The sequence below is a fragment of the Euphorbia lathyris genome, chromosome 5 (genome assembly GCF_963576675.1).
Source record: "Euphorbia lathyris chromosome 5, ddEupLath1.1, whole genome shotgun sequence".
Taxonomy (NCBI): Eukaryota; Viridiplantae; Streptophyta; class Magnoliopsida; order Malpighiales; family Euphorbiaceae; genus Euphorbia; species Euphorbia lathyris.
In genome coordinates this window covers 11,395,954-11,409,935 of record NC_088914.1, presented here as the reverse complement: position 1 = coordinate 11,409,935, position 13,982 = coordinate 11,395,954, and positions in this window count along the sequence as shown.

Below are 13,982 nucleotides of genomic sequence, written 5' to 3'. Positions count from 1 at the left end.
TGTCGCGACCGCGGCTCAGAATCCTCGGTCGCAACACGGTGAATTTCTGCAGAAATCAGACATGTGTTCTTCATCTTCCAGCAGACACAACTTTTCAGAAACGAAAAATTGAGTTTCTTCATTTTTAAGAGGTCTGATTTTATGCCTTTTCACTTCAAAACAACACCTCTTTTTCATCCTAGGATTTTATAAATAGGTTCTAGAGGTTCAGTTTTCTGTTACACTCTTTTCATCTCTGTCAGAACAATTCTCTGATATTCTTACAATTCATCAAACCAGAAACTAAGTTCAGAACCTTTTGTTTCCTTACTCATTCCAAACACCATGACTTCTAAAAACACACCATCTAAGAAAGTTGTTGCTTCACGCAATAAACGTACTGACATATCAGAGCGCTATGGATGTAACTTTTCTATCTTCAATCATGATGAGGGAAGTCGCTTCTTGAGGCATCGATATACATTCTTTGTAGGAATGTTATACATGGATGACTTTCTTAACGATCAACTTGGAATTAGAGACGATATGAGTCGCTATATGGAACGTTTAGGATGGACCAAATTCGTTGATATGAAGTTTCCTATAATTGGAGACTGGATATTCGAATTCTTCTGTACGGTTCGTTTTGTTAACAAGCGTCGGGTGCATCTTAGCTTTCGTCGGGATGGCAAAACCTTTACTTTTGGATATCCTGAATTACATGCTTGGTTTGGTTTTCCCTTAAAGGATACTATCAAACGTTGGTGGCTTCGCGGTCGCGGCACGGTGCGTTTTTTCACTTCTTTGCTCTCGTTCGTGACCTTGACTTGGTGCTTTTGATTTACGTCGTCTTTGACTCATTTTGTAGGGTTTTTCTTCTGTTTTTGATCCTTTTTCGTTCCTATTTGGATTTTACCAAATATTTAGGTACCTTGCAAGAAAGAAAGATATTCGAGAGTAAAAGTAATCTAAACAGATATAAATAACACAAATTTGTAATAAAAATGATGTAAATATTAATGATATTTTAGGTATATTTTGGGCTTAACAGCGGTATGGCCAGAGTGCACAGCTGGTAGTCCTAACGTTAGGCAAGGCGAGATATAAATGAGATATCTCGATTATTGATATGATTGATGTTATGATAAGCTACACGGGTGGAATTCGAGGATGGACACACAAATACGAGTTTTGTATTACGTTTTTGCAATGTGTGATGATTTGATTTGTTACAGATTTTGATAAAAAGGTTTGTTTGATTACGAGTTGGTTTGATAAAACGATTACGGATTGGTTTGATTATGATTCGGTTTGATAAAATGTTATTTGAATTGTTTTGTCTGTAAAAAACGTTGATATTTATTTCGTGATTTGAATTGATAATATGATTTTTAAGTTTAAAGTGTTATACCATTGAAGCCATAAAATATTCGAATATGAAATATATTTTAAGTAGATTATTAAATAAATTCGAGATATTAAATATTGGTTTAGGTCCAATAACCATATTATGAATAATAAAATTATATAGTGAAAAAGTGAAATATACAGTTCAATGATTAGCGTTGATTAGTGTGTCGATTAACATGTCAATTAATTAAGAGAACTACCTAAAATAGGTAGAACTATGTGGCTTTGATTCCCGGTTTAAATATTATAAGACGTTTGGGATACGTAGGAAGTTTGATAGAATTATCAAAGTCCAAGCCAAATAATTAATAAAATTTTAGGGAGTTCAAATAAATTTTTATCTATTAGAAAATAGGTTCGTCTTTCAGATTGTTAAAAGTTCGTTATCCTGTTTTCCGTTCATACCCGATGCCGTTTTGGGTCGGGTGTGACAATTTGGTATCAGAGCAAAGGTTATTTTCTTCTTACCTAGTGTGATGGATTGTGATTTAAGAATGTGAATTTTTGGGATAGAAGTCTGAACGTTATATAGCTCGATAGTGGGTTAACAACAAAATCGTAATTAAGTAATTGTAACGATTAATTATAATTATTAACTGTACTGAATAAAAATCGGTATGAATTTCGAGGACGAAATTCTTTAAGGTGGGAAGAATTGTAACGTCCGTGTCGAAAAAATTATTCGATATAGATTTTTAAAGTATTAATTATATTACTAAATTTAATTTAATGTGTAAAATTCTGATTATGTTTTATAAAAATTTAAAATTAAGAGGATTTTCTTAGATAATTATTAAGTGTATATATTGTATACGAAGATATACAATTTATTTAAAAGAAAAAAAAACGAATTTGCATTCTAAACTTTTATATTATTATATTAAATGAGTAATTAACATTCTAACCCATTTCAAATGTTATTTTAATATAAACATCAAACACCACATATTAATAAGAAGTGGGGTTTGAGGTAATAAAAGAAATATATATATACATATAAGTGTAAAATATGAAAACTAGGTGTCAAAATATAGTTTTAAGTGGTGGCATTCTTTTTCAAGATGTCTAACATGCAACAATTAAAATGACAAGTGTACTAAAACACAGGAAAAAAAAATATATACACCTATTCATTTTAAGTGAGAGGTAGATTCTGAAAACAGAAAAATAAATATATACATAATCATCATTTGATATTCATCAACTTACTTTAATGTTTTGGGGGTTATGGATATTTAGAAAAGAATTCATAACAATGATTCTGAGCTAAAGTAAACGATTTCGTATGGACATACTAGAATTTACGACGGATTTATCTATAAGAGGTAATATTTAATATTATTTTCTCTAGTAATAATTATATATTAAAATAGATTATTCGTTAGCGATTTCGGTCACGAACGTAATTGGTGTTAGTTAATTATTAAATTATCGGTCTAAATGTTTATATATTGAAAAATAATAATAATATAAAGAAAATAAAAATAAAAATTTGTACAGATAGGCTCCTAACAGTGTCACGAGTCTAACTGAACCTTCGGTCAGAATTAATGATATCAGTTTAGTGTGACAGTTTACAATTTCGGTGACGAACATAAATAGTCTAATAGAAATGTTCGGTTTAAAATTTAGTGGTAAGTTATTTGTATAATATTTAAGTGATTTTAATTTATCGAATTAAAATAAATTAACAAATTAGACGGATTAATACTGATATTTGTCAAATTAGAAGGACTAATGCCGATATTATCTAATTAAAGTCGGTGTATAGTTGAATAATAAAAATTAGTAGAATAATTTGAATATAAAATTAGTACGAATAAGACATCTAGTAATTTAACGAGTCTAATAGTATTCATAATTCAAATTAATTATTCAGTTTACAATTTTTATTTCGGTGATCGGAACTAGTCCGATAACAATATTTATTTTTAAGCGATATTAAATTTTTATCGATATAATATTTTGAGCTATTTAATTTTCGAAGTTTGATTAAATTATGAATCGGTTATTTTATACGAGTTTTTAATAATTTTACTTATATTAAAAAAATATTTAATTTAAGGGATTTTGGCATTTTGTTTATTAACTATTTTGAATAATTGTGATTATTTGTGAAATAGTGAATTGAAGGAAAATGGTTTTGTAGTTATGGAATTATTTGAAAATTTGATTTTGGAAAGAGATTGAAGACATTACGATCTTATGATTTTTATATCCATCTAGAGTAATCCGGATCGGTGTTTTGATATTGGAAGACTATGTTCAGTGAGGGACATGGCCTGCTACACAGTGTAAAGACCTAGTCGGGTATTGGCAGCGAAGTGTGGGGTAAGATCAATATGGGATTAGGCAAGGTTAAAGAGACGTCTCGACTGTATGATTTTTGATATGTATGGTTATGGATTGAAACGTAAGGGGAGAAACTCTAGAATGGATATAAGGTTTTATGTTTTCGGTTATGAGTTGATTTTGATATGAGGTTTTACGAGTTTGATTAATTACGAGTTTGATTGATTACAAATTTGGTTTGATAAAACGTTTGATTGATTACGAATTAGTTTGATAAAATATTTGATTGATTACGAATTTGTTTGATAAATTGCTGATATAAAGATATCAATATTTATTTGTGATCTGATTTGATTTGATAACGTGATATTATTTTAGACGATTTTAATAAGACGGTCTGAATAAGCGTTTTTGGTCCATGGTCCATTTCGAAATTAAGTTAAGTTATTAGGAAATTAAATTAAGTTTTTAACGAGTTAAAAATTGAGGAGTCGAATTCGTAGATCGGGATACTAAACATATTGTGGATAGTAGTAGCGATAGAACGAAATTATATAGCAATAAAGTGAAGTCTATTAATAAGTTGAGAGAACTACCTAAAATAGGTAGAACTACGTGGCTTTGATTCCCGATTTAAAGATCAAAAGACGTTCGGGATACGTAGGAAGCTTGATAGAATTATCAAGTCCAAGCCAAATAATTAATAAAACTTTAGGTAGTCCGAATGAATTATTATCTATTAGAAAATTAACTTAAGAATTGAACAAGTTGAAGATTGAAGAGCCGAATTCCTAGATTGTTATCCTGTTTCTTTTTCATACCCGATGCCGTTTTGGGTCGGGTGTGACAGACACGGCCTGGGAAAGATGATGGACGAGGTTATGGATTGAATCCGACTCTACACATGTCGTCGCCCTGATACAGCAGAAATCGCAGACGGTTCCCTGGACAATACGGCAACAATGGCTGAAGTGCCTCTTCCAATGCTCACAAATGGAAATAATTGCTACTCACATCTTCAGGGAAGGTAACAAAAGCAGCGGACGCGCTGGCCCGATTCGGGGTTACAAAGTCGTGTATTAGATGGTGGCCGACCGCTCCGGCGTTTTTTCAATCGTTTATTCTGAATGATATTTGTAACGCTCCCAATTTTCGCTTTTCTTAATTTTGTTATTCCTTTTTCCTCTTGTAAGAACTCTTTTCCTTTTTTATGATAATGGGTTTGTCGGTCTGGGGGCCTGGGGTGCCAACTTGGCTGGGATGTTAGGTTCCTAGGCTGACTCGTCCCAATCTTTATTAAAAAAATTAAGAAAAATCAGGTGATTCATAATTAATTAAATTATTTTTTGATTAATTATGCTAATTAATCAGTAAATTATTTAATTAAAGGTTAGTTACAAGTAGATGCTACGTAGTTACACGGATTTGCAAATAGATACCTGTTGTATTTTTCTTTACAAACGCAACACTGTGGTTTGTAAAATTTTGCATTTTTTATTTTGTCAAATTTGACCGATAACGAACTTAAAATGGAAATTTTTAAGAATTAAAATTGTTTAGTATCATATTTACTATGGAACCATATTTTTTATTTTTCAAAATCATCATTTTTTGGAGTTTTCTCTCTCTAAACATAACTTTCTCTCACATAAAAAAAAACATCTAAATCACCTCAAATCTAAAAAGTTGAAAACTTAAAGTTGCTTAAAATATCATTTAACTCTTGAAAATTTTCATTTTGAGATCGTTATCGGCTAAATTCTGACAAATTGAATCCAAACGTAAAATTTTGCAAACCACATGATTACGTTTATAAAAAAACATATATAACCCATCTGTAAATCGACGAAATCACAGAACATCTATATGTAATTAGCCCTTTAATTAATTACTAGTTTTAGACCCGTGTTTTGCACGGTTTTTTTATTTGGTTTCAACACTATTATGTGATATTTCATGCAATGCACAAGACATATTATAATTTTAAAAATAATAATTATTACAACTTTTCATGTATTTTTTTTACAATTTCATAACCATTGATGTTTTTATTGTTCTTTTAAGAGGATGAGTTTAAATCCACGATCTCTAACCTTTTTATTGTTTTTTAAAAGGATGAGTTCAAACCTGCACTCTTTAACCTCTAAATTCAGAGGCATACCAACTGAACTATACTCCTTTAGTGATTGTTGTATATTATTAAAGATGTTAATTTGGTTCATATGGATTTGATGAAAAGTTGGCAGGAGGTTTTGGACCTCGGTTCGGTTGGAATTGGTATAGAAGCAATTTTTAGTGGATCATGGAGCATGTTTTGTGGACGTGGGGAGGAAGTTAGAAGCAGTTATTGACAGGGTATTTACAGTATAAATAGGAGGTTTAACACAACAAAAAGACACATAACAATACAAAAAATCACTCTATTCTGAAATTTACAATGTTTATTTAGGAATTTTTTCTGTTGGTTTCTGTCCTCTAAGAATTCTCCCTTATTCATTTGTTAAATTCTTGTAAGTTTTATGCAATAATTGCTCATTCAATTTCAATTATCAGCTTATTTTTTATCATTTCAATTTCAATTCTCTAAGTTTATTTCCAGTACAATTTCAGTTATTTTTGGTGTATTGTTTTTCAATTAATTTGAGTTCCGTAGAATTAATTGTTTTACGTCCTTTCAGTTTTAACACAATTATCTGATTCAAGAAGTTGGATTTGACAAGTTTTGAGATTTTTTCGCAGAATCTCTAGCACGCTCGCGTATAGGAAACAAAAAGGCGAAACAATTTTGGCACGCTTGATGGTTCATGGAAAATTCTGCCAAAGAAAGGTTTTAACGAGAATTCCATTATTGCGTCTGATGATGCAGATGCATCCAAATACTATTTAGCCTAGAGTATTTTTCACAACAACTATCATAACCAAATCTCATTCCCTTGTGAATTTACTTAATAACCTAACTAAATATCTTTGCATCAAGTTAAAACATACAAATAACCAAGAAAGTATTCCATAAAATAAACATTAATCAACCAAATCTCTTTGAATTTATAATACCATTAATCAACCAAAATAAACATTCTTAATGACAAATATATTATTGTAATAAGAGTTTATTATGTAACTATTATTTGTTTTCTATCATAAAATATTATGATATATTCATTATAAATATTTTAATGAGATTGTTTTTAAATCATTTTTTTATTTAAAAAAATTTACGCACAATGCGCTTACATTAAAGAAAAAAGAAAAATCCCCACTAGATCCGGATGTGATTTGAACCCATGATCTCCCTAGTCATAGGTAAACTCTCAACCACTAGGCTAAGATTTAATATTATGATATATTCATTATAAATACTCTAGTGCAAAGATTTAATTATCGTTAATTTATTTTTGTAATAGGGATAAACATATTATCATTGTATGTTTATAATGAGGATACCGCTTTGCCCCTATTAATATTTTTTAGGGAGCCGTAAAATGAAAGACATCATGAATAAGGCCTTGTTTGATAACTGAAAAAATCACTTAAATTAATATATTCAACACTTAAATTAAATAAGTGTGTTTGATAATCACTTTTTACATCCCACTTAAATTATTAAATTAAGTTGAAATTCACTTAAAAGGGTAAGTTAAAAAATTTGACTTAAATTTTCTGCTTAATACGCTCAGTTACAGCATTTTAATTGCTTTTAAACCAATTTACTATTATACCCTACTTTGAACGTATTCCACGCTTCTTCTTCCTAACAAACGTATATTCCTTAATCTTTCTGATACATTTTCCTTCCTATTTTTTCTCTTTATAAAATTTATTTCCTCATTTCACGTTAATTTTGGAATTATGGCTATCTTTTCTATATTTTATCCAGATTTTGAAATTTGAAAACAGTAAAAGGATGGAGTTTCAAACAATTGAACTGTTGCTGAACGTTAATTTTGAACTATTAATAGCTGGAAAAAAGGGTTGGGAGGCTCCTTACGTCTTTGTTTCCATTGTTGTTCACTCTTTGCATATATTGTTCCAGGTAAGATTTCAAAATCTTTTTCCTATTCTTTAATATATGCCTGTTTTCACTTGATTTCTGGTTTGCACTATTATTTTTCCTGATTTGCTTGTTATAGCTTTAACATAAATATCCTCTTATTCTTTGATTTTCTTCCAATTCTTATGAATAGAATAAGATTCATATGTAGCAATAAAATGAGTTTTGGATAAGGAAACTTGGGTGTTGTCAATGATGATTTTTTTTTTTTGATAGATTTGACAGAGAAGTCTTTATTTTTGAAAGATCCACAAATAATGTTTCGATGAACACTGAAGGGTCGGTACATGGACACACACAGATCAAATGTTTATGAGCGGCTTGCAAGATCAAATTGCTAATCAATTGTTTAATGTATAATTTTTTAGTTTCATTTGAGTATTCATAATATTGTTAAATTTATTGTATTTTTTTCTTTGGAATAATGGAATAATATTAAAGGATAAAACTTTATATATATATATATATATATATATATATATATATATATATATATATATATAAGGATAAAGTTTTCCAATTTTTTATTTTATATTTTCTCGTATTATAGTTATCAAACAGATTGATTATATTCAGCACTTAATTTTCAAAATAAACCAAACAGTTTGACAGTTTAATACTTTCAGTCTTTATAAAATTCAGCACTTAATTTTTCAGCACTTAATTTTCAGTTTTATCAAATAGCACTTAATTGTTCTCACTAAAACTGATTTCCCGAGGATATTTGAATTTTTAGTGAGAATATTCCCCCTCGTTAAAAAATGATATCATCACACAATACACTTAAAAGACGTTTTTTAAGTGTATTGTGTGATGATATCAAGGTGTTGTAAAAAATGATAGGTGCTAGTCGTGCTGACATGGCTCTCGGGAATTAGTCGATGATGGATCTTATTTGTAATTTTGAATTTGTTATTTGTAAATAAACAAATTATTATATAAATTCAATAAAAACATGCATTGTAATATCTAAAAATAATAATATAAAATGACTTAATACAGTAAAACATATAAAAATATAATTTTCAACAACAATAGCATTGAAACAACTCAAACAAATAAAATATATTTTTTATAAGTAATACAATTCACCAAAAGCTATAAAACAATATCTTAAACATCTTAAATCATATCATGAAAATAAGTATAGAACGGAATTAAACCAAAATATCCAAAAATGATAAACAATATTCAAGAATAACCATGCGATAATGTTTAAAATTGAAATATAATAAAGAAAATAAATCATAATAATAATAATAATAGACGCTTTCAGCGGCATCCAGACATCACGAGATGACTTAAAATCACCTAAAGGGTCAAAAGAATGTAGAAAATGACTAATCAGAAAAAATAAGAGCGAATTCTCCAGACAGGTTTTTTTTTTCCTGAGGCTGGTTGATTCATATGAATTGCTTCACTGCCGTTGAGCCTAGGCTGTTACAAATGAAAATGAAATAGAAATATAAACCATAAACATACCAAAACGAGGAAAGTGGGGTTCATAATCATAAATAATTAAATATTATTGCCTTCTTTTTTTTATCATCATTAATTATATGACACATGGTATAATAGATATTATATGAAATGACTCACGACAGGTGGCATTACAAAGATGCTCGGATCAAGCACCACGTGTCATAACATAAGTTAAATCTTCCATGAAAGGGAAACTCAAGTGGCTAGGTCGGAGACTCCATATCCTCGAACACTTCTTTTTAAAGCCAGCTTCCTAATAGAAGAAAAAATCCTAGTCTCAAAAGGATTCCTAAATTCCTAACCTTCCCTTATTAATAGACAGACACTACAAGAAACCCTGTTATTTGTGACAATAATTTAATTGTCACATAAATTATTGTAACAAAAAATCTATTACTTATGACAATAATTTTTAGTTATCACAAAAAATAATTTTGTGACAATTGTTTTTGAAATCATAACGAATAAACAAATGATTTTGTAACAATAATTTTTACTTGTAAGTAAAACTTTTATGTGACGATTATAATTGTAACGACAAATATAAAATATGTTATAACACATTTATAATTGTCATAAATTTTGTTTTTGTGACAAGTGAAAAGAAATTATCACAAATTATTTATTAATTTTGTGACCATAATTTTTGTTTGTAACTAAAATACAAATACTAGTTGTAACTAAAAATCTAAAATACGTGACAATATATTTATAGTTGTCATAAAATCTAATTGTGTGACAATTTAAAATAATTGTCACAAATTATTTGTAACTAATTTTTTTTTTTTGTTATAATTAATAGTTATGACTACAACTTTAAAATACTTACAATATAGTTATAGTTGTTAATTAAAAATTAAAACAAATATTTATTAATTTTGTTTTAATTTTTAATTAACAACTATTACTATATATTTATAGTGGTTATATAAATTTTTATTCTATGTTAATTAAAAATTAAAACAATAAAAAAAACATATATAAGCTGTTTTATAAGCTTTATTTTATATTAATTAAAAGTAAAAAAAAGATGTGTTTTACAAGGATGTTGATACAAGGTTGTTTAATTACAAAAACTAAAAACATAAAAGAAATATATATAAATGGATGTGCTTTAAATCGTGCCCATCTTCTCACCCACAATCCCCACTCCCCTAATCTTTCTCCTCTTGTAGAATTCTCTCTCTTAGTCTCGCATTAATTTTGATTAATTACAATTTCTTCTTCCTCTCTTTCCTTCCCAAAAACTCTACGTTCCCCTAAATAATTTGGCTCAGGTTGCCTCGCGATGGAGATCCGGCTTTCAACATTAACATGAAGATCAAACCTGTGTTTTTCTTGAGCAACTTCTTATATTCTGTATAGAATTTGAATTCTAGAATTTCGCCAGCTAGTCTGCTAGAATTTCAGATGCTTCTGTTACAATAGTATCTAACATATGTTCTGCATCATAAGCTGCTTCCGTTAGCCTTGAAAGCCAATCTTTGAGGGTTTGGTCTTCATATTGGCTCTTCTCTGCATCGTTGATGGTTGGTTGGATGTTAATAAGAGTCATTGACAGCTTCTCCAGTTCATCTTTGTAATGGGAAAAAGAGCAAAGTCTTCTTCTTGGATGAGTGAATCAGAAAATTTCTGTATCGATGTACATAACACTGAGTTAAAGTTATGATATAGTTTGATTTAGAACTAAGTTAATAATATGGAAATCAATATATGAGTTGCTCTTACACCCTCATCCATGGTTGTTAAACATATTGAGTCGCTTGGTGGCCAAATGATGTAGGAAAAAATACAATGAAAATATTCCATGGTCTTCTTACTAGGCCAAAAAAGCTCTTTATGATTGTTGTTTCCTTCCATTGCCATCTGAGAACACAAGCCGAAAATGATGCAACAGAAAACTTTATTCCACTGAACCCACCACGTTAATAAATGTGAAAGAATAAGGAAGATGAGAATCCTTCTATTTTCTGGTCTACTCTTAAACAGTATCTAACTGTACAAGTTAAAATTATATTAGTAAATATATTTTATGACAAAAAAAAATTGTTACAATAAAAAAATTGTTACAAAATTACATTTGTATCGATAATAATTGTCATGAATAATTCTTTCAGTGACAATTAACGAAAGTTGTCACACAGTATTCATTAAATTTAAAATATAATATGTGATAACATACACTATTTATGACAATATTTTATTTTTTAATTACAATCAAAATTGTAACAATTAAAAGTAGCGTGACAATATATTTATCATCACAAAAAATAATAATTTTTGTGACAATATTGTATGGTCACATTTGTCAAAAACTATTAGCAACGGAGTTTTATGTGACAACCCCTGTGACAACTGCTTATTGTCACATAAACTTTTATGTGACAACATTTCAAGATAATGTGACAATAATTATTGTTACAAACAGTGGAATTTCTCACTGTGAGATATGGTCTCACTAAAGAGGTACATTAACATTATTATCTCATAACTAGTCTCTTCAGCCTTACTAAAGCACCTGAATTGAAGCGAGTTCACTCTGACCTCACTCTAACTCTTAGTTCTGTTTTACAGATTGATTTCGACAGGACATTTAAACTCACTCGCAAATTCAAATACACATCTATCAATTATATACTGCGAGTTTCAGTATATATATCTAGACTATTTGAGTTTCATTTGGCATAATAAAAACTAACTCATCATCTTCTACGTGGGATTGAAGTTGAGTTTATTTCCAAAGAATTAATCAAGCCATCATCTCCTACACCACATCATCTCCATAAACTCAAATTCTCATTCATTGATCAAAGTCAATTCCCATTTTCCATGCCTATAGTTCTCTTCTATGAAAAATCAAACATTCCTAACCAAGAAAGATGCAACCTTTTAAAACAATCTTTATCAAAGGCTTTAATTGAGATGTAAGTAGGGTGGGGACCCGGTCCCCGTCTATGACCCGCCCCGACGGAGACGGGGAATCACCGATAAGAATCCCTATGGAACGGAGATGATGATAATTTTATCCCCGTGACAGGGATGGGGAATGGTATCCCCGCCCCGTGGGGATCCCCGATTCCGTCCCGTTAATCCCCTCGGGATAATCGCCAACGGATCCAATTATTCCCAATTATATTTTAAATATTATAATTTATACTAACATATAACTCAAATTAAATAGACTTATCTTCAAATAAAAAATTAAATGGGATAAATAAAATATTAGCCAATGACTAAATGAATATATTTCCTAACCTACACTAAACTAACGGCATAATATATCTGTCATTCTTACAAAACCTAGAATTAGAAACGAGAAGAGAAAATAAATATATACTGATTTTTTTCCAAATATAAATGGTGATTTCCCACAGAGATGAGGATGTGGAACAAGCATAAAAGTATTTTTAAACGAGGATGGGGATCCCCGTGAGGACGGGGATAGGGGACAAATCGGTCATCGTCTAACTCGTGGGGATGGGGATGGGGAATCCCCGACCAGTCGGAGACGGGGATGGGAAATGCATTCCCTGCCCCGGCCTGCCCCGTTTGCATCCCTAGGCTTTAACCATATTCTACCTTCTCGTCGGTCTTATTAACAACAACTCCTACAAAGATTGCATCGACGAAGGTGCTCTCTTCATCCAAACCAAAGCTAACTGCAAACCAAATCCGCAAAAATTCTATTTTAGTCTCTATTTTATTTTTAATTTTTTTTTAATCTATATATTTATTTATTTACTTTTTTAATCCTTGAATTAATTTCACTTTTTATTCTTATACTTATATTTTTTTTTTCAAAAAATATATTTGACTAAATTTTACTTTTTGATTTTTATATTTATTTATTTATATTTTTTTATCTCTAGACTAATTTCACTTTTGATCCTTATACTTATTTTTTTTACCTTTTTATCCAGAAAAATAATTTTGATAAATATTTTTCTTTTATCATATGATTCAGTTTTAATATTTATTTTTTATTATTTTAAAATGATTATTTTCTTTTTAAAATAGAACATCTATGCATTTTTCTTGATGTATTTTATTTCAGTTTCCTCTGTTTCACGTCTTTTGATTTTAATGGTTAAATAAATTGATTTTCATTTTTACATTTACATGTGATTAATTTATTAATACAGAGTCATGTATGTATAGAAATTATTGTTAAAACTACAGCTCTGATTTATTATCTCATTTGAACCAAATAGCCACAAATGGAATCAGTGGTATATCATTCCATTTGTGGAACTAAAATAAATAAATAAGGGAATTCAGAGTAATTCCATTTATTTCTCCTTGTTTCCTTTTCTTGATTTTATTTTGTTATCCCTGCACGGACTAAACGCCCCATTAGTTAAATGCATGGGTAGTTTTCATGCTGTTTTGCATAAAATGACTATTAAGGAAATTTTACCTGCAGTGTATGAGATTTTTATGAAATATAAAATTTTATAACATTACGATAATTGCTTGAAAATGTGCAATTATGACAATAAATAAGTATTTTTTTTATACAATAAATAAGTATTTTTAGTGCATGGAAAACTACACCACAAAAGAAACATAATTAAGATTGAAATTAAAGTTCAATTTGGTTCTTGAAGTTGGTAGATACTCCCTCAAATCAAAGTGCAGGTATTAATTGAGTTTGAAGTTTGTCATATTTGATAAATTAGCCTAAACACAATAATTTTAATAAGCATAACACTCATTTCACCTTTAAATTAAAACTTCAAAGTGATTTAGGACTCTAAACTATTAAAAT